Source organism: Thermobia domestica, unplaced genomic scaffold, assembly GCF_964235325.1.
Source record: "Thermobia domestica unplaced genomic scaffold, izTheDome1.hap1.1 HAP1_SCAFFOLD_2266, whole genome shotgun sequence".
NCBI lineage: Eukaryota > Metazoa > Arthropoda > Insecta > Zygentoma > Lepismatidae > Thermobia > Thermobia domestica.
Window position 1 is genome coordinate 7,619 of NW_027657966.1, and position 8,529 is coordinate 16,147.

The 8,529-nt window shown below is 38.3% G+C and overlaps 1 non-coding gene across 1 annotated transcript; it reads left to right on the forward strand.

Moving 5' to 3' along the window:
* The first annotated feature begins 1,585 nt into the window (after nucleotides 1-1,585).
* Nucleotides 1,586-1,704, forward strand: LOC145678270 (5S ribosomal RNA). Its single transcript, XR_014130332.1, has one exon. It is a non-coding gene; the product is annotated as a 5S ribosomal RNA (ribosomal RNA).
* Nucleotides 1,705-8,529: the final 6,825 nt, after the last annotated feature.

Consider the following 8,529-nt stretch of genomic DNA (forward strand, 5'->3'; position numbering starts at 1 on the left):
CATCTCTCTCTCTTTCTTATTAACGGTTTTGTACTTTCTGCAGTTCTATCAGTGCTGCTAACCTCTTACTATATCATTGAATATGTATGTTTATATATATATATATATATATATATATATATATATATATATATATATATATATATATATATATATATATATATATATATATATTTTTACAAAAAATCATACTACTACGGAATAATATTAAATGCCTGTAAACCCTCATTTCTGTTTGCACTTTCTGTTACACTACCTTCCCCGAACTTCTTTCAAGTTATTAAGTGCAGAACGGGGAGTTATACATATTTACTTGCGCTTTCACAATATCTGCACATTGTGTAATAATAGGAGACGTATAAAATAAAACTATATACTAATACGTATATATATATATATATATATATATATATATATATATATATATATATATATATATATATATATATATATATATACAGTACACATTCCACTATCCGAGGCTTTCCTTTTCTTTTCTTGCTGACGATAAATTACGCTCTTAGAAATGTTGTCTGAAAACAATAAGAATATGTGCAAAAAATACAATCAGAGGTAGAGGTCTTTAACAGGAACTAAGCAAGGGAGTTGAAAAATTTTTTATGCATGTAAAAAATATAGACATGAACCAACTTGTGAAATAAAAAGACCAGAAAACTACTCTTTCTAAATTATGTGTAAACTTTTTACCGAAAACGAAAGTTGCACGAAAGACTTTTTGTCCCTTTTTTGGCCTCCGGTGCTTGGGGTCCCTGGTTCAATCCCAGCTCGTGCCGTGTGAACTTTGTCGTGCATAAAGACCGTGCTCATGGGTTTTCTCGGGTTTCTCCCGTTTCCTCCCACTTTCTTCATTCAGTACTCATCATCACCGTCTCCTTTAGCGTAACCGGTATAAGTATGCGACGTAAATCTAAAGATTTCATTTCATTTCCCTTTTCTGCTCATACTGCTGATTATGCGCGATTATGCCAACATCCAACTCCGCGGATAATCGTGCGATTACTGTATATACAACTAATACAGATACGTAATTACATTATCAGTTACAGTATCGGTTTTTATTTACTAATTTGCCTCACTTTATTTGCATCCCTGCAGTAAATAATTCTTATCGATAATAGTTAAAATGTATATTACATTTTAGTGCTTCACGACTGAATGATCATCTGCCTTACGTTATCTCGCAGCTGAAGAGGATGCTACACTGAAAACTACCTTGCGTTATAAAGGGTAAGTGAAACATATCTTAAAAATATCTTTCATACATTTCATTGTGTACATTAAAGAATGTAAGTTTGCCTTTTTCCTGTAATCAATACTTAATAAAGGATTTATTTTTATTTATTTATATACAATTTCATACGTGGTTCGTGATAGTAAACTCGATAGGACATAGTGGCACTATGAACATCCGAATCACTCATCATTCGAACATTCAAATATTTATTCGAATATTAGTATATTCCAAGTAATGTTAACGACGTTAATATGCTTGCCTTTATAGTTAATAATGTCAATTCTTACTTAAAACATACTTCCTTAACAGGACATTGAAGAAAAGGTAGTTGCCAACGGCCATACCATGCTGAATATACCGGTTCTCGTCCGATCACCGAAGTCAAGCAGCATCGGGCCTGGTCAGTACTTGGATGGGTGACCGCCTGGGAACACCAGGTGCTGTTGGCATCTCTTTTTCAAATTTCATTATCCTTCAAGTACGAAAATACTAGAAACATTAATTTTATAGTACTTTCAAGAGATAATTTATCAACATTATTTCATAGCGATTAATCGATATTCTAAGCGTTATACCCACTATTTCTTACACTAACAGCCTGTTTATTTGCACGGCACATTAAAATAACCTGATTTCCGATCCGTGTGCACCTACTACTATACTTAACACGGAATGTATTACCACTTTTTAAAAGTAAATTATTATGACTAAGTGTAGATCTCCGGCGAGTAAATGCCTTTCGTATACAAGCACGACACATCTCCGCTATGTGCTTTACTTTTTTACTAACAGCATATAGAAATTGGATTTCAAGGTGTTTCTACATAACAGAATGAAGCAAATTTCGTGATTTAACTCTTTCGAATAATGTGTTGGTCCTGACAAGGACCGTTTGAAATGAAAAATCTTGAAGAAGATTTTTACTTAGAGCTTGTGTACTTGGTAACAGCCTTCGTACCCTCACTTACAGCGTGCTTGGCAAGTTCACCAGGCAAAAGAAGGCGCACAGCTGTTTGGATTTCCCGGCTGGTGATAGTTGACCGCTTATTGTAATGGGCCAAACGAGAAGCTTCAGCAGCAATACGCTCGAAGATGTCATTAACAAAGCTGTTCATGATACTCATAGCTTTGCTAGATATGCCAGTGTCAGGATGCACTTGCTTCAAAACTTTGTAGATGTAAATGGCATAGCTCTCCTTCCTCCTCCTCTTCTTCTTCTTATCTCCCTTGGAGATATTCTTTTGGGCTTTACCAGCCTTCTTTGCAGCCTTTCCGCTAGTTTTTGGTGGCATGATGACTCACTCGTTCAGCAAAATTAGATGTGTCCGCCGATTTATCGACTTCATTTAAATTACAGTACGTGTTTCAATTCGCGCCAACTGCCTTGCTTTTCATTTGATGCACTCGGGTGCACGCTTGAAGTAGTAACAAAACTGACTTGATTCATGGGAGGCCGCAATTTTTCCTCTCATCTTATTACGAAAGAATATTGAACAATGTCTGGTCGCGGCAAAGGTGGAAAAGTCAAGGGAAAGAGCAAGTCCCGCTCCAGCAGGGCTGGCCTTCAATTCCCAGTAGGCAGAATCCATCGTCTTTTGCGAAAGGGTAACTATGCCGAACGAGTTGGTGCTGGCGCTCCCGTGTATTTGGCTGCAGTCATGGAATACCTGGCAGCTGAAGTTCTTGAGTTGGCAGGCAACGCTGCTCGTGACAACAAGAAGACTAGGATTATTCCACGTCATCTGCAGTTAGCTATCCGTAACGACGAGGAATTAAACAAGTTGTTGTCTGGAGTTACAATCGCTCAGGGTGGTGTTTTGCCCAACATTCAAGCTGTACTTCTGCCCAAGAAAACTGAGAAGAAGGCATAAATGTAAGACCTATTCTCATACAAATCGGCCCTTATGAGGGCCACAAACCCCTTTATAGAGGAGATTTACGATTGAAATGAATTGTTTTCGATATACAGACTCATCAAAAGTGTCTGAGATAGTTGCTTAGTGTCATTCGAAATTCTCGCTGCTATTCGATTAATTAGTATGTGTAGTCGTCGATCGTAATTGAAGCCCATAGGAAGTCACACTATCTTTAGAATACTCCAAACAGCGATGTGCTTAGTTCCCACTACATTATTAATTATAAGATCATTACCTTTTGTATTGTCGCTAGCTACATTTTTTTGATATTTGCGTACATCGGGCTCATATTACCCAGAGGACAGGACAGTCGAGCCCAGATTCTCAGCAATGGAAGAAAACCTCATACCACATATTCTCATGTACTTCATGCTAGACAAAGGAATTTCCAACATTCTTAAAGCACTCATGTTTCTCTCTTGCGTTGGCTTGGCTGAAATTACTCTGTTCAATATGTTCTCGACATTTATTATTGTTCATTACTATGCCCCAATGACATCATGAACAGAGCGGATCAAAAAACTTTCCTAAATTTCTTTTGCAACATAGTAATGACATTAAATGCACACTTAAGTACGATTTATTCTTTGCAAGGTCGATATTCATATTTGTGTGATATGTGTTATATGTATATGGTTTGTAATACGCAACTACTCTTATTCTCTGATCTCAGAACTCATTTGCTACTGTGCCCAACGAGCGAGCCTAGGTTTCTTGTAACTACTGCCTTTCTTTAGTAAATAATGTGAAGTATACAATGCATTAACCTACATCTCATATTTGTATTACTCTTTATTTTACTAACCCGCTACGAAGTGTCATTAATTTACATGTAAATCACAATAGACACTACCGCAAAAGAAAAAAATCGAACCCAAGACCACGTAAACAAGATAAAGGACAAGATTCAGGTTTCTAACGCATTATTCGCCCCTCACAGCACAGTATAGAAGTTGTATAAGCCTCTATACGTACATCCTACTGTCAGAACAGAAATTCCGACTTGCGTTTCGCATCTCTCATGCTCGCTACTTCCAACAAATCGCCAATTTCCAACCAGAACCCCTTCTCCAGCATTAATACTGCTACATATGAATACGTATACATGAACGTACATAATGTAAAAAAAAACGTATGATTTTCTCAAATTAATCTCTCTACGTCTGTAATTTTGTGTGCATCAAAAGGCTTTAATGTAGTTACACGAATTCTTATAATCTAACAGAAAATCGCACAAAGTAAATCTTTCCCTTTATATAAATTTGTTGGCTCTGAAAAGAGCCGTTTATGCCAATTTTATATCCAAAATAGGAGGAACCCCAACTTAACCTCCGAAACCGTACAGGGTTCTTCCTTGCCTCTTCAAGGCATACACAACATCCATAGCTGTCACTGTCTTCCTCTTGGCGTGTTCTGTGTATGTAACAGCATCTCTGATTACGTTCTCCAGGAATACTTTCAATACTCCTCGGGTCTCTTCATAAATGAGACCAGAGATACGCTTCACACCACCACGGCGAGCAAGACGCCTAATAGCGGGTTTGGTGATACCCTGGATGTTGTCACGAAGAACTTTACGGTGGCGCTTGGCACCTCCTTTGCCAAGACCCTTGCCTCCTTTTCCACGTCCTGTCATTTCGATATGTTACTGCTTCGCTCACCACACACGAGAAATACAAGCCCAAGCAGCCCAAGACTCGTGGTTTTGTTCCTTCGATCATGCAGGGAAAGCACGGAGGAAAAACACAAAACGTGTCTAAGCCAATGAGAACTGTCCTTTTCGACTGACTTTATCCAATGAGAAATAGCTTGATTTAACGGTTTTGCTCTTTATATAACTTGACTTCATTCAGCGCGCAATTATTTGAAACAAGTCGTGACAGTTGCAATGGCACGTACCAAGCAGACAGCTAGGAAATCTACTGGAGGCAAAGCTCCTCGAAAGCAGCTTGCCACCAAAGCTGCAAGAAAGAGTGCTCCAGCTACCGGTGGAGTGAAAAAGCCCCATCGTTACAGGCCTGGTACTGTGGCTCTCCGAGAAATTCGTCGTTACCAGAAGAGCACTGAATTGCTCATCCGCAAGCTGCCCTTCCAACGACTCGTCCGAGAAATTGCACAAGATTTCAAGACAGATCTTCGCTTCCAAAGCTCAGCTGTCATGGCTTTACAGGAGGCAAGTGAAGCTTACCTTGTAGGGCTTTTCGAAGACACCAACTTGTGTGCTATTCACGCAAAGAGAGTCACAATCATGCCTAAGGACATTCAGCTTGCTCGCCGCATCCGTGGGGAACGTGCTTAAGTTTGAAGTTCTGGCACTGAGTTCAAAAACGGTCCTTTTTAGGACCAATACACTACTTAGAGATGCTGTTATCCTAACAAGGATCTTGTCCATACTTGTTATCTTTTTTTTTTAAATTCTCACGCCGTATGTTGCATAGTTAATACATCTACCTTCGTTTTCCTCTCGTTTCGTATATCATCCTATCTTTCAAGTATATTCTTTAGTTTTCCCCTATGTTTACCGATTGATTATCTTCGTTTTATGTGGTCAAGGATTCGATTTTGCCATATGTTGCATAAGTTAACTTCGATTCAACCACTGTTTGCCCTTCTCAACGTTATTAATCTCATAGAACTCGCAGGCGAAATATGTACTTCTTCCAAGGTAGCAAAAGTAATATTTTCTCAGAGGTCGCTGCTGTTGAATGCAAACGTTAAACTAAACTTTCTTTAAGTGTCTGTTTGTACTTAACATCAGTTCAATTGTACACCTACATTTCTGCTGGTGTTACTATTTTTCTTTATAGCAATATTACGAATTATAAGACGGTATCCGTGGTTATTAGCGTGTTCCCTTTTCCTAACACTTTCTCATTACACCAGTATTTCCATCATTCATTAGGCGTAATCACCCGTCTCCTTTATCATAAAAATCATAATAGTACGACGTTAAATTGAAACAGTCTACTTCACTTTCACGAGTTGTAATAAGTTCGAACATTTCTTTCACCCCAGCCTTGAAAAGAGTTGATTTTAGTTTAGTGTCCCTTTCAGCAGCAAGGCTGTTTCAAACGTGGACCTACTTATTAACGTGCAATGCGAAACATTTGAGCTCCCACCGAGAATCGAACCCAGTCAGCCTGCAAAAGTTTTTCTAACAAATGCATTAAGTGCGTTTTCTGTACTGTTTCGCTACTTGAAGATAGGAACAAGGAAAAAGTAAGTGATCACAAATTGACATTACGTAATGTGTTCCCCATTTTTTTTCGAGTACACCATTCTTGACACCCGTGAAAGCTTTCTTTCCCCACCCTCAATTCCCCTCTGTTATAAAGCACTTACATCAAGAAGTGCTTCGGTTAAAAAGAAAACTCAAAGTCCCTTGCGTGTATACTATACATTGCTATGAATGAACATGTGATAATGATAGGAAAAGCACAATTTTACTCTTCTCAAAGTATTTGATGGCTCTAAAAAGAGCCGTTTTAAAATGTCAGATGATTTACTGACACATTTACTTCTTCTTTGGTGCAGCCTTCTTAGCACTTTTCGGTTTTGCTGTAGCCTTCTTTGGCTTCGGGGCCTTTGGCTTCTTGGGAGTTTTTGCCTTCTTCACTTTAGATGGTGATTTCTTAGGTTTGGGAGCAGCAGCCTTTTTCTTTTCACCAGTCTTCTTGGGACGTTTAGCTGCTGGCTTTTTCGCAGGCTTCTTCTCCTTTGATGCTGATCGTTTCGCCTTGGTTGAAGATCCACCTTCAGGCTTCTCCTTCAGCGATGAAGCACTAAGCTTAAACGATCCAGATGCACCTTTTCCCTTGGTCTGAACCAAAGACCCAGAAGCAACTGCACTTCTCAAGTATTTCTTGATAAATGGAGCAAGCTTCTCGGCATCCACTTTGTAGTTCTGAGAGATGTATTTCTTAATAGCTTGCAGTGAACTTCCTCCCCTTTCCTTCAAATTCTTGATGGCGTTGTTCACCATTTCTGATGTTCTTGGATGAGAAGGTGTTGTTTTTGGTTTCTTAGGCTTTGCAGACTTCTTAGGAGAAGCCTGTGCCGGGGCTGCAGGTGCTGATGCCGTATCTGCCATTGCTTTCTGCAATAAACTCAACGATACTGAAGAATGAAATTTTCGCTGGCAGGCAGCGTTGAGTTTGGTTACGGAGCGCGGACCGGATAGAAAGCACTTGCTGAGGCGGGCTGAGGTAAACAGAAGTTCGTAGTTGCCACAACGATAAGTGTGTTTCCTTCTATTTTGATAAACGATTTTTTTCAGGTATTCAATGAATGCACCAGATCCTATTCTTCCTTACTGGCTAGAAGAAACTTTATTCCACATAACTCAAAAGGCATTTGTTTTTATTCGCTTTTCTATTTTATGTTTCAGTCATTGCTAAGTCGGTCACACTACTTTTTCACCCTCCTTGTGCTTATAATTTTCATAATTTAACATGGAAATACTTATCAATAAATAATTATATTACCATGGTAATTAACTTCAATCCTTCCTGTGATTATACGCAAAGTACCATCTTCGTACTGCTTACTATAGTTCAATGAAGGGAATCTATAAAGTAACGCGTGTCGCACACATCTGCCTTGCAAACTCCCTGGCCTACTTCCAATGTATAGACTTTTATTTCAAATCCTGATTTAATTTCATAATTTTCTGTAGATTTTAACATTTTATTACCCAGCTTCTTAATACGAATGACAATCAAGCCTAAATATTTATTCCCTTTAACTTTATTTTTCTTTTTTATTTTGTGCCTTGTTTCATATTTGTTCTTACGTTAGCAATTAACGCACTTACCGTAGTTATGTATGAACAGGTTGTTTCTATATTTATTTTATTCCAAATAAATTAAATATATATACGGATTATTTTATGGTAGTTGATATTTTCTGTTGTTTCCTACGTGAATTGAGGAAACGCACGGACTTTCGCCTAATTCTTGTGCTACTTTCATATGTCTGTATCTGTCGAATGCTGTCGATCTGTCGAAATGTGTATTACTATCTGTCGATTCATCGAGTGAACTGAATTCGTTAACCATTTCACCAGGCGCGCATGCATTTTTTTTTTTCTTCTAAGGGATCCAAGCTTCGGGGGGCAAGGTTCCAATACTACAAGCCACTATGTCTATATACTATTATTCTGCATTCGAAAACACGATAAATATTCCACTTACTTTTTCACAAAAACATGATACAGACAGAGTACAGATGAAGTGTAAGATCAGATTTATATTGATGATACATCAATATTTTCCCTGTTAATAACTACATTTAATGAGAAAGTCTGCAAATGTATGTTCACTTAGGAACTTTTGCGAGGAGTCCGCACCCGGTGGACAC